Source organism: Phyllobates terribilis, unplaced genomic scaffold, assembly GCF_046119375.1.
Source record: "Phyllobates terribilis strain yellow unplaced genomic scaffold, ASM4611937v1 Scaffold_12__6_contigs__length_324123572, whole genome shotgun sequence".
Classification (NCBI taxonomy): Eukaryota; Metazoa; Chordata; class Amphibia; order Anura; family Dendrobatidae; genus Phyllobates; species Phyllobates terribilis.
In genome coordinates, this window is record NW_027362772.1 from 203,245,135 (window position 1) to 203,266,156 (window position 21,022).

Consider the following 21,022-nt stretch of genomic DNA (forward strand, 5'->3'; position numbering starts at 1 on the left):
ACACAGACAGGAAAGGACCCGGTCTGAAGTCTAGGAATGCTCTGTTGAAGAGTCCTGATTTAACACTGGACTTACTCGAAGGTTGTCGGACCCCCGTCCCTGGTGACTGCAGAACTCCGCGAGGAGCAGGGAGAAGCCTTGCAGCTGTACTCTTCAATGTGAGTAAATACCCTGGAAGTTAACCCCTATGGCCTCCGGACTCTTTATTCTGCACTACACCGCAATACGCAGCACCAGACTTTCTAGACTACAACCCCCTTTTGTCCTGTCCCGCTGCCCTGAGGCCCTGCTCCGCCTGTGGGGAGTAGTAACAATGACGGCTGCGATAACACCATGCCTCAGCGGACTGCAGCAGCGCTGGTGGCCTTCACCAGGTGCCACAGGTGGCGTAGTCGAGATCAGCCACTCAACCTGGATAAGCCCGTACCATCCATTTTTTAGTGTGACGGCCCTGGGCATGGAGCGGGTCCGGGCCACGGCTGCACCCCATCGACAACATAGGACCCGGCTCCGAGTCCCCCATCTCCCAGGGTAGGGCTTACACCACAGTGTGTCACACAACTTGGCGTAGTCGGCAGGATCGTGTGCCCGCAGCAAAGGAAGGAATTACCCATTGCTACCGGGTACTGTGTGCCTTACACCTTGGACTGTCGTTTTCACTTAAAATGGCGCCCGCCCAAGAAGAACAGGCACCATAGTGCTTTGGAAAGACGGTCTTCTAACACCTCCTATCGTGGGCCAGGCTCTCGAATGGCGCCAAAAGTGTGGACCGCCCCTTCCATCAGAGACTGTCTGCGGGGTAATGCCCGTCAAACCAGATGGGCTGAACGAAGGTGGGCCTGTCAGCACACCGCCCCGGAACCACCCCGAAAGAGGAGGAAAAAGAAAAACAACAAGGTGCGGCGATTGCAGTTGGAGTTTGGTGGCCTTCGGGAGCGGACATGGACGCTGCTGGAGCACAACAAATGGAGCCTTCCGAACCCGGTCCAGGTCCTTCCCCCGGCAGGGAGCGAAGTGGCACCAGACTTACAGCAGGAGATATTGCATTTCTCCACCAGGAAGCCCCGGGTCTTGCACGAAGACTGGATGAGGCCCAGAAGGTGGCGTCTGCTGCGTGGCGGGAAGAAATGCTGCTGCGCTTCCGGACCCGCCGCCAAGGGGCTGAAGCTCAGGGAGAAGCGGTGACAGAGATCGCTACCGGCCCAGAGGCTGGTGAGTGTTCTACCCTTGCCCCGGCTGCTGAGCCTACCGTACCCATACTGGACCTCATGGCCGAATATCTCCTGCCCGGCGCGGTAACCTGGGAGCAGGTCTTTGCCCCGGAGCTGCAAGCTTCAGCTATAGGCGGAGACCTGCATTGCCGCCCAACTCCCGAATCGGAAGTGCCTGAGGCTGCTGGGGTATCCACCGACCCCAACCCAGACTGGTCCGCACTTGCAGAGGACCCGCAGCAACCCCTTATGACACCGCTACCCGCACCGACAGTCACCTGGCCGGCGGCTGAGGAGTGGGCCTGGGACAACCAGGGGGGGGACCTGATGGGCTTCCCCCGGGAGACCCGGGCTGAAGTACAGAGGAGGAGCGAGCGGTGCCGTGAGCAGATTCTCCAACTCAGCCGGGAGAAACGGCAGAGGGAGGTCCGCTGCGAGCACCTCGAGGTGCGCGCCAAGGCAGCAAAGTCTCGGGCCCGCCAGGAGGAGGCGACCCGTCCAAGTCCCCGTGTAGAAGGGCAAGTCGTCCGCTTCCACCATGAGGCGGGGTGGGGATTCATAATGAGTCCCCAATATCAGGACGACGTCTTCGTCAGCCGGCGGGACGTCGAGTCGCGTCTGAAGAAGGGACACCCTGGCCGGAACCTATTCCCGGGTGACATAGTCACTCACACCCGCCACCACTGGGTGCGGGGGTGGTACGCCCTGGATGTCCACAAGGTGCCCGGGAGCGAAGCCCCCTCGCGCTCAGCCTCAGAGGACCGGTCGGCCTCCGTTGGGAGGAATGAGCCTTTTCCCCGGAGGGAACCCGAGAGTTAAGCAGCCCCGGCGGCTGTAACTTGTTTAAAGTTGTTCAGTTTATGTTTATGTTCTAATTTACATCCCCGGTTTCCAGAGACATTTGCACCTGCGGACTTGCAGCAGGCAGACTCTTACCCTGTATATAGTTTGAATCTTTTTAGGTGCTCCTTATTGGTTTTATGTAAAACCGTGGATATTTCTACCTCAGACAACAGAAGAAAAACCTGTCTGGAGTGGCTCTCCTGGAGGTCCAACTCGGGATCTTCATGCCCTGCAGCCACCCCAGGGCCTACGTTGGGGGTTTGGGACAGGTCCCTTGCGCTTCTGAACTGACTCTTCGTTCTTGCACTTTAACCCGTCTGTCTGTGCAAAAATGTCTCTGGATAATTCTAGCACTTTTATACTTTTATACCTTTGTACTTTTATATTATATTCTGTTTGAAACGTTTAAGAAGAAGTGCCTCCCACAAAGGGAAGATAGTTTATTGTTATATATAAAAAGAAAAACTTTCCTAGGTATTACTCCTTTGCTGCCCGCGGACTTGCTGTGTTTCACCAGGGGGGAATACGGCGCCCCTGAGGGTTCGACCGGCACAGGGATGCTGCACTTCTTTAATGGAGTGTAGTGTTCCTCCTCTGAGGTAAGAACAGTGTGATGGTCAGGACCCAACCTCCACATCCAACACCACACTTCTCCCACCAGAGGGGGCTATTATGTACCAGCTGCTGCCCTACTGTAGTTGGGAGAGAGGGGGGGAACCAAGAGATAGGGGAACCATTTAGTGGGTGAGGGTGGAGGATTCACCTTTTAGTGACACTTAATATTTCATATTTAATTGACAGCCATCTTGGGCTCAAGGTCTTTGGCTGTTCTTCTACTGTGATCTCACACCCTGAACGTGGATCCTGTGTGGACCTGCAGAGGATGGAGACACAGCCCTCGTACCCTGGCCTTGGGTCGAGGGGCAGGTTGCAGATAATGTATGTCTCAACCCGGTCAAGGACCATGACCAAGAAGGCCCCGAGCTTTGGAGTGTAGCTCCACCGCAAATGGATCCCAGGGAAGATGCAGACGGAGCGGTATACGCCACCTGTCCTCGCCCACCTGATCTATTCAGAGGAATTCCGGCTGCAACAGGGGTACCGGGCCCCGACACCTGACCTTGCTACTCTACGTCCTGGTCAGGGAAGCCTCGTAGGCCCTGAGGATCCCACCGGGTGAAGGAAAGAGCAGAGTTGCCACCTGTACCCTTTTTCTGAGTGAAGTTCAGAGGGAGACCCGGCCTATCCACACACACACAGACAGGAAAGGATCCGGTCTGAAGTCTATGAACACTCTGTTGCGGGGTCCTGATTTAACACTGGACTTACTCGAAGGTTGTCGGACCCCCGTCCCTGGTGACCGCAGAACTCCGCGAGGAGCAGGGAGAAGCCTTGCAGCTGTACTCTTCAACGTGAGTAAATACCCTGGAAGTTAACCCCTATGGTCTCCGGACTCTTTATTCTGCACTACACCACATTACGCAGCACCAGACTTTCTAGACTACAACCCCCTTTTGTCCTGTCCCGCTGCCCTGAGGCCCTGCTCCGCCTGTCGGGAGTAGTAACAATGACGGCTGCGATAACACCATGCCTCAGCGGACTGCAGCAGCGCTGGTGGCCTTCACCAGGTGCCACAGGTGGCGTAGTTGAGATCAGCCACTCAACCCGGATAAGCCCGTACCATCCATTTTTTAGTGTGACGGCCCTGGGCATGGAGCGGGTCCGGGCCACGGCTGCACCCCACTGACAACATAGGACCTGGCTCCGAGTCTCCCATCTCCCAGGGTAGGGCTTACACCACAATGTGTCGCACACATTCACCGGGAAATGTCATTTTAACATTTTACAACCTTATCTGGCAATGTGGTGTTTGACACATTATCAGACACATCCTGTTTTATTTATGATGGAGGGACTCTGAAAGTCATAAAACCTATTTTTATAGGGACATCAGATGGCCCTTACTATTCTTAAAAGGCCAGCAGTCGGCCCTCACTATTGTTACAGAGCCATCAGTCGGCTATGCTTTGTTGTTCCCATTATTAACAAGTGGGTCTCCTATACTGTTATTGCGTATCCAGTGACTGCAAGGGTGGCCAAAAATTTGGAAGCAACCCAATACCCCTTTGAAGAGACATAGAGGAGGGTCATAGTAAAAAAAATGATCCCATTATAAAGGAACGGGTCTCGTATAGTGGTAATGGCCATGCTGTGACTGCAAGGGCTGCCAAAATTTGGGAAAAACCCCACTAAGAATTTAAGGACACATAGAGCAGGGCCACAGTAACAACAAATTCCATTAGAAAGGAGAGAGTCTGCTATACAGTTATAGGGTATGCAGTAAGTCCAACTGCTGACCAATTTTAGGAAAAACCCCACTAAGAATTTAAAGACACATAAAGCAGGGCCACAGTAACGACAAATTCCCAATAGAAAGGAGAGATTCTCCCATGGTGTTTGCCTATGCAATGAATGCAAGGGCTGACAAAAATTTGGAAGCACTTCAATGCCCCTTGGACGAGACGTGGAGGAGGGCCTCATAAAAAAATGTTTCCATTAGAAAGGAGCGGGCCTCCTATACTTGTAATGGCCATGCACTAAGTGTATGGGCTGACAAACATTTACCCCTGGGGGGTATACATGAACATACTGTATAAAAATTTATTTTTACGGGCATCATAAACACCCTTTAAAAAATTATGTGGGTGTTGCATCACGGATCACAGTCACCCTGGTGATATGGTTGTGGAGAATGAGGAGAAGGAGGAGGACAAGAGCAAATAGCCAAAATCAGGAAGCATATACCCAAGTGTGGGTGTGAAAAGGTGCATGGGAATACCCCTCCCAAGAAAAAACACTGGATTTGAGTCTATGTTACGCTGCTATCATTCAGTGGTGTTGAGAAGTCTGGCCCAATTCAGCCCTTGTTCATTTTTGTAAGAGTCAGCCTGTCAACACTTTCAGTTGACAGGCGGATCCACTTATCAGTTATAATTCCACCAGCGGCACTAAAAACCCGCTCTGATAAAACGCTGGCGGCAGGGCAGGCCAGGACCTCCAAGGCATAGAGAGCCAGTTCATTCCACGTATCCAGCTTGGATACCCAATAATTATAAGGCACAGAGGAATCACGGAGGACGTTGGTACAGTCGGCAAGGTACTCCCTCAGCGTCTTCCAAAACGTTGCACTCCTTATGAGAGTACCCCGCACCTCAGGGCCTGTGCGATGGGAGGGTCTGAGAAAACTCTCCCAGAACTTTGACAGTGTTCCACTGCCTCTGCTGGATTGAAGTTGTGTCTCTCTCGCCTATTCACCTTGGTTGTCCAACGAAGTGTGCCCTATGCCGCCAGCGTTTTCAGATGGGAATTTTTTTAATAGTTCCGCAACAAGGGCCTTCTGGTACAGCCCCATTTTTGTAGACCTGTCCGCCTCAGGAATAAGAGATATAAAGTTCTCCTTGTAGCGTGGGTCTAAAAGTGTCACCAACCAGTAATGACTGTCACCCAAAATTTTGAGAACGCGAGGGTCATGGGAAAGGCAGCGTAATAAACTCACCCATGCGTGCCAGACTACTAACAGGCAAGACTTCCGTGTCCTCACCAAGAGGATGACTGACCATGCTCTCCTCCTCCTCTCTGTCCTCTGGCCATTCACGCTGAACAGACTGTATGACAGCTGTGCAGGTAGTACCATCTATAGTGCATGAAACTAGCTCCTGTCCTTCCTCCTCCTCCTCTTCCTCATTGTCACGCAATCCACATTGGCATGAGATGAGGCTTGGCTGTGTGTAATCACCCTGTATGGTTCCTTGCTCCATCTCATTGTGCTCCGCCTGCAATGCATCCTCTTTGATTGTGAGCTGAGAGCATTTCAGAGGACAGAGAAGTGGGATGGTGACGCTAATTATGGCGTCATCACTGCTCACAATCTTGGTGGAGTCCTCAAAGTTTTGGAGGATGGTACACATGTCTGACATCCATGTTCACTCCTGAGGTCTTATGTGTGGAGTCTGAACTGAATACCGACGGCCTTGTTGATGCTGGTATTCAACAACTGCCCTCTTCTGCTCACAAATCCTTCCCAACATCTGCAGTGTAGCGTTCCAATGCATGGGGACATCACACACCAGTCTGTGAGCCGGAAGCTTCAAACGCTGCTGAAACACGGCAAGGGCGGCAGAAGCTGTAGCTGACTTTCTAAAATGGGCACACAGGCGGCATACTTTAACAAGCAGATGCGGCAGCTCTGGGTAGGATTTGAGAAACCGCTGAAGCACATGGGCCAGGCATGGTATGTGTGTGAGCTCGCCTCACCTCAGAGCCGCCATCAGGTTCCGGCCATTGTCACACACGACCATGCTTTCTGTAGGTTCAGCGGTGTGAGCCACAGATCTGCCTGCTCTTTTAGAGCGGTCCACAACTCTTCAGAATTGTGTGGTTTGTCACCTAAGCATATTAGCTTCAGCACAGCCTGTTGCCGCTTGGCCGAGGCAGTGGAGCAGTGCTTCCAGCTTGTGACTGATGTGGTCATTTCGAAGATGGAGGCTGAAGAGGAGGAGGAGGCTGAGGAGGATGAGGTGCAGAAGCTGTAGACTGTGGGGGCAACCCTGATTGACCTAGGGCCCGCAATCTTTGGCGTTAGGAGGACGTGTTCCGTCCCAAGGTCCGACTGGGTCCCGGCTTCCACTATGTTAACCCAGTGTGCCATCAGCGAGATTTACCATCCCTGCCCACAAGCATTTGTCCACATGTACGTGGTTAGGTGAACTTTCCTGGTAACTGCATTGTTGAGGGCTTGGCTAATGATTTGGGACACGTACTTGTGTAATGCGAGGATGGCACACCAGGAGGAATAGTGGCGGCTGGGGACCGAGTACCGAGGGACGGTCACTGCCATCAGGTTGCGGAATGCTTCCATCTCCACGAGCCTAAAAGACAACATTTTGAGTGCAAGCAGTCGTGAAATGTGAGAATTTAGTAGTGTGGCCTGCGGGGCGTTGGCTGCATATTTGCGCTTGCGTTCCAAGGACTGGGGTATGGACAACTGAACGCTGCGCTGGGACAAGGACATGGACGTGCTTCCTGATGCTGCTACTTGAAAGTGCTCAACGACAGGTGCAGGGCAGGAGGCATCTTCGCATGCACCATGGACAGGGGAAGAAGCAATGGTGCCACCTGCAGACACTGTTACTGGACCCTGGGGTTCGGCCTACAAAGTCGGGTGCTTTGCTGCCATTTGCCTGATCATGCTGGTGTTGGTCAGACTGGTTGTTTTGCCACCCCTGCTTATGCTGGCCTGGCAGGTGGTGCAAATGGCATTTTTTTGGTTATCGGCAGAGTCTTAAAAAACAACCAGACTCGGGAAGACCTAACAGTTGTACCGGCAACTTCCTTCGTGTTGGTGTTACGGGGAATGGTTGCTTGCCTTCTGTCTGCGGCCACCACACTGCTTCTTCCTGCCTGTTGGGGTGCTCTGCCTCCCTCCGCCTGTATGCTGCTGTCCTCGCTCTGCATGTCCTTCTGCTAGGTTGGGTCAGTTACTATATCATCCACCACCTCGTCTTCCACTTCTGCACCCTGGTCCTCCTGAATTTCTGGCAATTGTGTCTCATCATCGTCCACCTCTTGTGACACTTTTCCACTGTCGCCTTCGTGTGACCGTGGCGGCTCAAATATTTGGGCATCGCTGCACGCGATCTCCTCTTGCCCCGGTTCAAGTGGACCGGGCGAGAGGCCCGAATCTATAAATGGAAAAGTGAACAGCTCTTCAGAGTTTCCAAGTGTGGGATCAGTTGTCTCCGGGCACTCGGCATGGTGGGAGGAAGGAGGATCAGGGTGAGGAATATGCGGTCCAGACTCATGGCTACTGAGACTTGACCATGTGGAAGACAGGGTGGTGGTGGTGGTGGTGGCTAAGTGACTGAAAGCGTTATCTGCTATTAGTGTTGAGCGAGTATGTTCTGTTAACCCTTTCGCAGAGTATGCTCAGGCCGAGCTCCCAGTATTTACAGCTGCTCGGTGATATGTTTGAATCGCTCCCGTGTGCATGATTTGCGACTGTTTGACAGTTTTAATACATGTGAGGAATGTCTATTTCTTACACATTCCTCACATGTAATAAAGCTGTCAAACAGTTGCAAATCATGCACATGGGAGCGATTCAAACATATCACCGAGCAGCTGTAAATACTCGGAGCTCGGCCCGAGCATACTCGGAACAGAACATACTCGCTCAACACTATTCGCTATCCAACCAACAACCTTTTGACACTGCTCTGGGTTCAATAGTGGTGTGCTGTGGTCCCCTAGGAATTGGGACAGGAAGGTCAGGCGAGAAGATGTGGGTGTTTGTTGTGGCACAATTTCAGCTTTCCCACGGCCTTCTCCTCGGCCTCTGCATACACCATCACCATCACGTCCAGTTCCCCATCCCTTGCCACGTGTCTTGCCCATTTTAAATGGAGGACAGTATCTTCTACGCTCACTACAAATGACTGAGTTTGGAGCAAACTAATATGTGATCCGTGTGACGGAGAAAACAGAGTTTTAAAGACCTGGCCTGTAGGTAAGTAGTTTGAAAAGCAAACTGCTGTGAATTGCTTCACTGACACACTGAAAGAAATTTTTATTGGAGGCCAGAAATGGCAGTATTTTCTGACAACATATATGTGATCCGTTTGATGGAGAAAACAGAGTTTTAAATACCTGGCCTGTAGGTAAGTAGTTTGAACAGCAAACTGGTGTGAATTGCTTCACTGACACTGAAAGAAATTTTTATTGGAGGCCAGAAATGGCAGTATTTTCTGACAATGTATATGTGATCCGTTTGGCGGAGAAAACACAGTTTTAATTAGCTGGATTTCTAGCGCTGTAATAAGGAAAGGACCTGGCTGTATTCTAAAGTGCCAACAAGAAAATGGTAGAGAAAAACGGTGTTCTCTGGATTGCTTTTTAACAAAATAATGAGGATTAAGATTCAAAAAAAAATATTCTTGGCCCTGGGCCTTTGTATAGAAATATCTAACAGCAGCAGAAGGCAGAATTGGAATGGAGCCTCTTGTGCTATATACCCTGCCTGCCTGCCTACATACACTGGCTGCCTAATATCTCTGCAGATGGATTAGTTAGTCCTCAAAAGGACTGTTTGTTAAGATGGATATGTGTAATGTACGGTTTTTCTCCCTACACTACCTAATACACAAGCAAATCTCTCCCTGACGCAGCAGCAGCTCTCCCTACACTGTCTGATTCTGGAGTGACTGTGACGAGCATGGCGGCGCCAGGTCTGATATAGACCTGATGAAGCTGTGCGGCCAGCCAATCACTGTAATGCCACAACCAACATGGCTACGGCATTACAGTGAGCAGCAGGCAATCCCTGCATGTTCATTGGCTCTCTAAAGAGTGCCAAACATGCAGGGAGGGGACCCGAGCTCCCGCCGAGCAACCCCGGAAATACTCGGCGAGCGCCCAGTATCTCGAGCAGTGAGATGCTTGGGCAAGCACCGAGCAGTAGCGAGCATGCTCGCTCATCACTAGTGCCGATGAGTTGTCATGACACTCAGGGTCTGATGCTTGTCATGACGGTACTTTTGTGAAAGTCAGCCAATAACTGGCGTTCAAAGAAGACCTTGGTTTTCGCTATACATAGCAGTGGTGATGTGTATATAATACAGTTATGGGCAAAAGGGCAACAATGTTTTGAACTTTTGACTTTCAGGCTCCATATTTCACCATCCACTACTGCTTTAAACGTGAGACAACCATCATTTTTTAGACAATTATCTTGGCTATGTCATAAATAAATTTGACTTGAAACTATTTAGTATATGATTAGTTATGCAGATCCTTTCATGTCACTGAATTGTTACCATTTTGCTCTTAAAAATCTAAATTTTAAGTTTTATTATTTTGTTAGTATTTTGTAAATCCACCTTTGGCTTTCAACACCGCCTGAATTCTTCTGGGCATGCTCTCGATCAGATTCAAACATTTCTCGACTGAAATTTGATCCCAGGTCTCTTCCAGACGTTCCCAAAGTTGGTGAATACTGGTCGACTCATTTGGGTATGTATACAGTTTTTTCTTCAACTCTACTCACAAGTGTTCGATTGGGTTGAGATCTGGGGACTGTGTGGGCCAATCCAGCGCCACTACTTCATTGTCATTGAAACATTTCTTTACCAAACTTGACGTATACTTCGGGCTGTTGTCCTGCTGCAACACACTGTCGTTCCTTTCATACCCATAGTACTCGAGTGTATGAAGTAACTCATCTTGTATAATATTCACATATAGCTCAGCATTGAGATCACCATTGATCCTGGTCAAGTATCCAACACCTTTGGCTGTGAAACAACCCCATATTCAGGCTTCCTCCACTGGACTTGACAGTACCTTCAATTTCTCAATCCATTGGCCCCCTTTTTCACTAGTTTCTTCTAGACCAATTTGCACCCATCAGAGCCTTGTCTATTGACTTTTGTCTCTTCGCTCCAAATCATCCATTTCCAATCTTCTACTGTCCACTTTTCGTACTTTTTTGAAAAGATAAGCCAACGATTCTTATGTTCATATTGAAGTCGAGGCATCTTCACCATTTTTTGAGCTACCATTTCAGACTTGTGTAATATGCATTGCACAGTGCTTGCAAGGAAGTCTGTGATCTCACTATTACGATGCATACGAGCCACCTCCACAGCTGTATTTGCTGCCCCAAAACTGTTAGACCTTGTGATGAGCCGACTTGTTGACTCTGATATTTTGCCTGGACTTCCACCTCTTGGCTTTTGAATAGATGGATGGACTTCATTTTGTATTCTTACAACTGTCATGGTACTCACATGATGCAGTTTGGCAATTTTCTTGTCCGAAAGACCGCTATCGATGAGCTAGAAGATGCTGTTTCTCTTTTCTTGGGAAATCTTCTTCATGGCTGCTCCTCCATTCTAACCAGTGACTTTTTGCTTGGGAATAAACCTAATAACATACTGAGCTTTTACGGAATGTGAGAACAGATTGTATTTTGTAGTATACAGGGAGAAAAAGATTTTGCCACACCACCAGGAGCAAAATAGTAACATTGCAGTGACATGACAAGGATCGGCATAACTAATCATATGTTAAATAGTTGCAAGTAAAATTTATGGATAAGATAGCCAAGATGATTGTCTACAAAATGATGGTAGTCGTCTCACGTTCGAAGCAATAGTAGATGGTGAGATGTGGAGCCTGAAAGTCAAAAGTTCAAAACATTGTAACCCTTTTGCTCTTCACTGTAAGTGATTTGCTAACCGCAGGTTCAAGTCCCCTATGGGGACTAATAAATATAGTAGACAGTGAAAAAAATGTTTTTAAATATATGAAACTTTGCACAGAATCTCACAAGAACCGTGCAAGTTTTCGGTTACAGAAATTATTGCTGAAACTAGAACACTGATGCTCTGTAATATTCCACTGCTGCCACCAATTTGTCAAGATTTATATCCAATATCACAGGCCGGGAGTCACTCAGAACCACTGTGATCTTTCGAGCGAACAGCTCTCTGCTGCACCCCATCGTCCGGACAATCACACGAATGACCTACGATAAAAGGAGGAGGCCACAGTTATCGGAAACTAACAGTGAGCGTATGGTATATACACTTCCGTATTCCAACACATGGAATATGTGTATATACCCCCATACGATAACTGCTAACTCCACGATAACTACTTGCTACAACCAACAATCGTTTATAAAGGCTGATGGGTTGCCTGCTAGTTAGCATATGGCTTTGAGCATGGTTACAGAACAAAAGGAACAGAACTATTAAATGTTATATTTAATCCAAAAGTGAGGCAGTGTTTATGAAAAATATACAAAAGATTTTTCAAAGGGGACTAAACAATACAGCATATACAGTTACATAAAATAAAAGGAATAAAACAAAAGAAACACACTAATCACAGATATGATTTTGCCTAGCGAAGGAGAGCACTTCATTTGAAGTATTTCCAGTGGACGGGAATCATGCATACACCAAAAATGTATCTCTCTACCGGAACCCAGATCATAATCTGGCTTGATCTTTAATTAGCCCCTGAGTCCAACCCACACACCCTCCCCATGATGACCCCACTTGGGCAGGGTTGTGAAGGTTGCCCTTCAGAATTTAATAAAATCCCAACTTATGCGATAACTCCTCACTGAATGATCGCAGAAGTTTGAGATTGATGCCATATTTTCCATCGGGATTTTATCTTTACTTAGATAGTAAACATGGCATAGTTGTTGACAGTTATCTGTCCACTGTGGATTTGTGGCTCATTGTCAGGGGTAACAGTTATGAAAAATAATGCGCCTTCTTCCCCTGTTAGCCCTGCTGCTAAGAATATATGTCTCCTCACAATTGGATTTTTACAAATTTCGATATTCAGGATTTCCTTTCGGAGACATACATGTCTGTTGCAGGTGCAACACTTCTCTTACAGGGACAAAGGTGTCTAGTGTAAATGTAAATTATTTCCCTTGAAAATACAATTTATTCCCTGTTGAGCAAAGGTTTATTCTACTGCCCTGCTTATATATAAACACATGTACTCTTTTGTTGTCTAAATCTTTGACAAGAGTTCTCATGTCTATTTTAAATCTCTTTGTCTTTCTCACAAAAGCATTTTCTTTAGTATGCCAATGTCTACTGTAAATCTCAGTCTGTCTTACAAAAGGCATCTTCTTTCAGTCATCCAGTTTCAGAAGGACTCCATGCATTTTAAGTAAGATGGTTCACATCTCTTTATCTATTGTGCAATCCTACATTAAGAGGGTCAGCTGCTTCTCTTACTGAAAATCTGATAACAAAAAGGAGAGGGGAAGGCGAGTGACTTCAGAGATTTTTAATATTTTCTATGTCAGTTACATACAAAACATAAATAGAAATTATAATGAACAAACTAATAATGACAGACAGGTAGAGAGGGGAGAGGACCCTACCCTTGCAGCCTTACATTCTATAGGATAATTGGGAAGGAGACAGTAAGTTTATGTGTTGCAGCAGCTCTGGTGTTGGTGAGGCGGCAGCTCTGTTACTGGTGAGGTGGCAGCAGGGTCATTGCAAGCTGTAAGTTGTTTTGAAGAGATGGGTTTTCAAGTTTCGCTTGAAAGTTCCGAATGTGAGGGATAACCAGACATATTGGGGCACAGAATTCCAGAGGATGGGGGATACTCGGGAGAAGTCTTGCAGGCGATTAGATGAGGAGCATACGATTGTGCAGGAGAGAAGAAGGTCTTGGGAGGACTGGAGATTACGTGGTGGGAGATATTAGGAGATTAGTTTAGAGATATATGGGAGACAGATTATGGACAGCTTTGAAGATCAGTGTTAATAGCTTGAAGTGGATATATTGTGGAATTGGGAACCAATGTAGGGATTTGCATAACACCTGCACCACCAACTTTGTAACAGCCAGGGGGGAAACGACAGCATACTGTTCTGAAACTCAACTATTTGGGGACAAAAATCTACACCGTGCAGAAGCTTTGGACGGTGATCATACAACAGACCGATGAGTGGTTGGTACTGCTGAAATTCAAGCTTGGCCTGGCGGTGTTCGATAACTCGAAAAATCTCTTAACTGTTTTGATGCACATTCCTTGCCTGGTGCATGTGCTGAATTTGGTGGTGTAGAGCTTCCTGAAAAATTATCCTGAGACGTCAGAGATGCTGCAGAAAGTGTGAGCCGTCTATGCGCGCTTCTGCTATTCTCACCCTGCTGCTGCTCTCCTCTTTGTGCTGCAGCACCACTTCTGCCTTCCCGTTCAACAACTCATATGCAACGTACAAACATGGTGGAACTCTACCTTGCATATGCTCGAGAGACTGTGCATTACTATCCTACTTCTATGCTTCCTTGAAAAAATGCTTCAGACAATGATGGATGAGGTGGTTGCACAGGAGGAAGAGGAACTGGGCGCTTTCACATCATTATCAGGCCAGTCGACACATGGCTTCGAGGGTCGGTTCCTGTACCAACAGCATCCAGGTACACAATTGTCCATCCAGGGGACCGTTTTGGAGGATGAGGAGGAGGAACCGTGTTCACAGCAGGGTGACACTCAAAGCAGCTCATGGGTATCACTGGAGCGTGGCTGGGGTGATACAGAGGACACAGATGATACATATCCGACCGAGGACAGCTTGTTGTTGCTTCTGGGCAGCCTGGCACACATGAGGGAATACATGCTGCAGTGACTACGCAATGACCGCCGAATTGCCTGGATTGTTGCCAGTGCTGATTACTGGGTGGCCACCCTGCTTGATCCCCGCTATAAGGACTACATGCCATCCCCATCCTTAATTTAGTCACTGGAGCATGATTGGAAAATGCGGTAATCAGTAGACGCACTACTGATGGTGTTACCATCTGACAGTGGAGCTTAGTGGAAGCACAAGGAAAGGAGGAGGAGGAAGTCGCCAACACAGCTGGGGCACCGACACCACCAAGGAAGAGAGGGTTAGCCTGGGTGAAATGTGGAAAACCTTCCTCAGCATGCCACAACATCCATCACTACCATCCAGTGTCAGACTGAAGATTATTGGGCCCACCAGAGGACATTATTCTAAGTAGAGATGAGCGAATGTTTCAATATTCGATTCGGATTATGATCACCGAATTTGCAATATTCGCCTATTTATTCGTTGAATTTTCATCGAACGTAACCGAACGCCATAGGATTCAATGGGGGGGGGGGGCAAAAAAAACGCATACACAACACCTTAAAACAGGCCCAAAAGCTGCCAAAACACATCAAATTAGTGGTAGACACCTGAAAAGTGCCATCAATTGACCCAGAGTACCCGTACTGTAATTATTATTACTATTAGAGCCACATCTATTTTGTGGCGCTTTACATGTCAACAGGGGTCACCGACTGGTACAAGAGGAGAGAGGACCCAGCCCACGAGGGCACACAAACAATTTACAAGGGATGGGTGAGGATACAGTAGGTCAGGGTACAGCTAGTCGTGCAGCGGTATGCTGGAGCGAGGGTTTCCCGCAGATTGTACGCTTGTCACAAGAAGTGGGTCTTCAGCTCCCTTTTCAAGGTTTGCACGGTAGGTGAAAGTCTGATGTGTTGGGGTACAGAGTTACACAGTAGTGGGACAAATTTTGCATGTGATCGTGACAAGAAGAGATAAGAGGGAAGTAGAGAAGGAAATCTGGGAAGGATGGGAAGTTGCATGCAGGTAACTAGTACAGGGAGACAGGTTTTCGATGGCTTGGTAAGCCAAAGTTAGGCTTTTCAACAGGAGTCTCTGGGCAACAGGGAGCCAGCACAGGGACTGACAGAGGGGAGAAGCCTGGGAATAGCGCGGTGACAGGTGGATTAATCGGCCAGCACAGTTTTGGATAGATTGGAGGGGTGCAAGAGTGGTAGAATGGAGGCCACAGAGCAAGAGCTTGTAGTAGTCGAGGTGGGAGATGATGAGGACGTGCACTGGTGTTTTTCTACATTCATGGTTGAGGAATGTGCAGATCCCCAAGCTACTTTGGAGTTGAAGTCAGCAGCAAGTGGAAAGGACTTGGATTTGATATTTGAAGGACAGATCAGAGTCAAGGTTGCAGGACTGGGGAGAGTGGGCAGCCAATCACTTTGATGGATAGGTCAGTTGGGGGGGGTGAATGAGATGGTGCATTCTGTTTTATCCATGTTAATTTTTACAAATCTAGCAGAGGAGAAAGATGAAATACAGGACACACATTGTGGGATTCTGGATAGTAAGGAGGTGATATCAGGTCCAGAGTGGTAGATATGCCTGTCAAAGTACGCCGCCTGTGTGCCCATTTTAGGAAGTCACCTAAAGCTTCCGCCGACCTTGCTATGCTTCAGCAGTGTTTGCAACTTCCAGCTCACTGACAGATCTGCAATCTCCATAAGCGTTGTAACTCTACATTGCAGATGATGGGAAGGATTTGTGAGCAGAAGAGGGCAGTTGTTGACTAACAGCATCAACAAGGCCATCGGTATTCAGTTCAGACTCCACACATAAGACTTCAGGAGTGGACATGGATGTCTGACATATGTACCATCCTCCAAAACTTTGAAGACTCCACCAAGATGATGAGCGGCAATGACGCCATAATTAGCGTCTGTTAGAATCTATGTTGTTTTACTATCGGCCATCTTTTTGTGGTTTGCTGGCTTCTTTTCTTTTCCTCTGGTGCTGCATGTCTTGGTCACATGATCTCTTCACTCTGTTACTCAGCACCTGTCTCCCAATTCCCGCTGGACATCAGTGTTGTTACGCTTGTGCTCTGGCTACGTTGCCTTGTTAAGTTCTTTGTGCTTTGGACAATTGATATCCTGGGACTTCTTGTTCCACCAGTTTTGTTCCCTTTAATCTTCATTTCTGCAACTAACTTTTCTGTTAGGATGTCTCCTGTTTTTGCTCCCAGTCCTTAGATCTTTTAGGGACCCCTTTCCCCTTCCTTCAGGTCTTCGTTTGAGTTCAGTGCAGGAGTTTCGGTGGGGCTATTCACAAGGAATAGGGCACCCACCCCAGTGTAGGGTTAAGCTGAGTCTCAGTGCAGGGGCAGCTTTTCCCTCCTATTCCTTAGTTCTAAGTTGCAGAACTTAACAGTATGTCCAGCCCCGTTTTAAAAAAAATACATACATTATATATATATATATACACATACATACATACATACATATATATATATATATATATATATATATATATATATATATATATAATTTTATTTTTTTTCTTCTCCTCTCCTCTCACTGGATTTTCTTCAGTATGAGTACCATTCAGGAGCTTACTCAACGCTTGCAAGGGTTGACTCTGGAGGTTGCCGGTCTTCAGCAGTACATGAGTAAATACCCAGCAGAACGCTATGAAGGACCTAAGGTAGGATTACCTGATTGTTTCTTGGGGAAACAACAGGATTTTTTTTTATTTAAAAATGCTTGTTTGTTGTATTTTTAGCTCAGACCTAGATCTTCTGGGAGTGAACTACAGCATGTAGGGATTATTATGTCTCTATTGCGTAAAGCACCTCCAATCTGGGCGTTTTCCTTGTCTCCTGATGATCATTGTTTGAGGTCTGTGGAGGCATTTTTGATGCCATGGGTTTGCTGTATGATGATCCTCATCGGGTTACATCAGCTGAGGCAGAGCTCAGATGTCTAAAACAGGGTTCTCTTGATGCTGAGCGTTATTGCACCCTGTTCAGATGATGGTCTGCAAAGGTCAGGTGGAACGACCCTGCACTCAGGTTTCAGTTTCTGGCAGGCTTGAGTGAAAGGGTTAAAGCTTTGCTCATTGCATTCCCTGCACCTGATATTCTGCAAGTTGCCATGCAGTTAGCTATCCCTGTGGATAGAAGGTTGAGGGCCAGATAGAATGAGAAATTTCCTGTATTGCTGGATTCTGTTTCTCACGATATTCCTACCGACACTGGTGAACCTATGCAGGTGGGGGCAATGGTATCCCGTTCCAAGGAGAGGGACAGGAGGTTCTCTGAGGGACTTTGTTTGTATTGCGGTAAGGCTGATAATTTCTTAAAGCAATGCGAGGTTCGCTTAAGGAAAGAAAAAAAAATGGTCAGTAGAAATAACACTCCCGTTTGCATTGCATTTTTACATTCTGCTGGGGTGTTTTTTCCTTGTAATATCATCTGTCAGGGTCGTTCGATTGAGTTTTAGGTTATGGTGGATTGTGGTTCTGCACTTAATCTGATTAGTCAACAATTTCTTGAAAAGTATAAGTTTGATTCTGAACCTTTGTCATCTCCTTTTCCTGTGGTGGCGATTGATAATTCTCCCCTGGAGCATGGGAGCATTCTTCAAAAGGTCACTGGGTTTCTGCTTACTATGAATATGGAACATCAGGAGCACATTGACTTATTTGTACTTGCTAAGTTGTCTTCCCCGGTCGCCCTGGGATTGCCCTGGTTAAAAGTGCATAATCCTTTGCTGGACTGGTCGTCTGGTTCCATAAGATCCTGGGGTCAGGGGTGTTATGGTAAGTGTTGTTATGTTCACATTGCGGCTGTTGTGAAGGGGCAGTTACCTGAACCCATTCAGGATTTTTGGAGGGTTTTTTCGGAGGTGGAGTCGAAAGCTTTACCACCTCATAGAGATTACGATTGCGCTATTGACTTCGTCCCTGATGCTAAGCTCACTAAGAGTCGGTTGTTTAATCTGACAATTCCCGAGAAGGAGGCTTTGAAGGAGTACCTTCAGACTAGTTTAGCTGCAGGTCACATAAGGCCCTCTAAGTCTCCTGTGGTGGTTGGGTTCTTTCTTGTCAAAAATAAGGATGGCGGTCTTAGGCCATGTCTGGATTTTCGGGAGATTAATAAAATCACAGTGCATAATCCTTACCCGTTACCACTTATTTTGGATTTGTTTAACCAATTGACCGGAGATAAATGGTTTTCTAAGATTGACCTTCGTGGGCATATAATTTACGGCGGGTGAAGGACGGAGATGAATGGAAGACAGCTTTTAACACCCCGGAAGGCCATTTTGAGTGTTTGGTGATGCCTTTTGGGCTTACTAACGCCCCTGCATTTTTTCAAAATTTCATCAATGACATTCTGAGACCCTTGATCGGTAGGAGTGTTATTGTTTATCTGGATGACATTTTGATTTATTCATCGGATCTTGAGTCTCATTGGCAGAGAGTCCGCGAAGTTCTTCAGATTCTGAGAGATAACACATTCTTTGCTAAATTGGAGAAGTGTCAGTTTGCTGTCCAGAAAATTAGTTTTTTGGGTTACCTTGTCTCTTGTGATGGCTTTGAGATGGAAACGGTGAAAGTTCAGGCTGTGCTGGAGTGGCCGAGGCCTGAGAGTTTGAAGTCCATACAGAGGTTTTTGGGGTTTGCCAATTATTACAAGAATTTCATAAAGAATTTCTCTGTCATTGCTAAACTCATTACTGATCTCACCAAGAAGGTTGATAATACAGTCCTATGGTCCACTGAGGCTATTGAAGCTTTTGAGTATCTCAAGGAGAGGTTCAGCTCTGCTCCTGTTCTTATCCAGACTGATGAGACCAAGCCATTTTTGTTTGAGGTGGATGCCTCATCTATAGGCGTAGGGGCAGTTCTGTCCCAGGAGGGTGAGGATGGGGTGCATCCCTGACAGAGCTCAACTATAATGTTGGGAATCATAAGTTTTTGGCTATTAAACTCGCGTTTGAGAATTGGCAACATTTTTTGGAGGGGGCTCGACATCCTATACAGGTTTTCACTGATCATAAGAATTTGATTTATCTGGACGCAGCTAAACGTTTGAATGCCCGTCAGGCTAGATGGGCACTGTTTTTTGCCTGGTTAATTTTTTCCGTAACCTTTTTCCCAGGGACAGAGAATGTTAAGGCCGACGCTTTGTCTCGTAGTTTCTCTCCAGCGGTGAATGTTGAGAGGGAGGAGTGTATTTTGCAGGGAGGGGTGGTGGTGGCATTGGATTCTGAGAATAGCATCCTAGGAGCTCAGAGTGAAGCACCAACTAACACTCCGTGTGGTAAATTGTTTGTGTCAAGAGCCTGGAGGAGAGCATTGTTTGTGGAATGTCATGATTCTCAGTTGGCGGGTCACCCAGGGATTTCGGAAACTAAGAAGTCTATCGGTCGGAGTTTCTGGTGGTCAGGGTGGCAAAGGAAAGTAATCAAGTGGGTGAGTCAGTGTTCTGTGTGCGCTAGGTCGAAGGCCTCTCACTCTCCGGCTGTGGGGTTGCTCTTCCCCTTGGAAGTTCCTAGTACGCCATGGACGCACCTTGCCATGGATTTCATCACCGACCTGCCTTTATCGGAGGGTTTTTCTGTCATCTGGGTTGTTGTGGACCGGTTTAGTAAAATGTGTCATCTGGTTACGTTCAACAAGTTACCTTGCGCCAAGACTCTTGCTAAGGCTTTTGTGAAGGAGATGGTCAGGCTCCATGGTGTTCCCATGGACATTGTTTCCGATAGAGGACCACAGTTTGTGGCTCGCTTTTGGAGTGATTTTTGTGACAGATTGAAAATTCATTCATTCGGGGTATCATCCAGAGTCCAATGGACAGGCTGAAAGGAAGAACCAGGATGTCGAGCCGTTTTTGAGATATTTTGTGGCAGACAATCAGGAAATGTGGTCAGAATTTCTACCACTTGCGGAGTTTGCCCTTAAAAATCATACTTCTTCCTCGGCTGGTTGTTCTCCTTTTTTTTGTTGTACTGACAGGTATCCATCTTTTGGTCCATTTTCCAAAGTTGGGGCTGCTATACCGGAGGACGACAATTTTTCTGGTGATTTGGAGAGGGTTTGGACCAATGTACTCCTGAACCTTAAAGAGGCTAACAGGAGATCAAAAAGGTATTTTGACAAAAAAAGAAAGGAGTCCTTGTTTGCTGTTGGGGATATGGTTTGGTTGTCCTCTAGGAATCTTCGTTTGAAAATTCCTTCTAAAAAACTGGGGCCTAAATTTGTGGGTCCTTTCAAAGTGGTTCAGATTGTCAACTCGGCAGCAGTAAGGTTGGACATTCCCTTGTCCTGGAAGATTAATTCTGTGTTTCATGTTTCGTTACTTAGGAAGGCGGACACACCTGATAAGCAGGCAAAGTCTACTGTTCCCCCTGTTGATGAGGACAGTGAATTTGAGATTTCTCGCATTTTGGATTCCAGGTGGCATAGAGGAAGATTACAGTATCTTGTGTCCTGGAGAGGTTTCGGCCCCGAGGATAATTCCTGGGTGAAGACTGAGGATGTCTCGGCATCAAGGCTAATTAAGGCTTTTCACAGGAGATTTCCTGGTAAGGCTCGGCCTAGAGGATCCGGAGGATCCTCATAAAAGGGGAGGTACTGTTAGAATCTATGTTGGTTTACTATCGGCCATCTTGTTGTGGTTTGCTGGCTTCTAGTCTTTTCCTCTGGTGCTGGGTGTCTTGGTCACGTGATCTCTTCACTCTTTATTAATCAGCACCTGTCTCCCATTCCCCG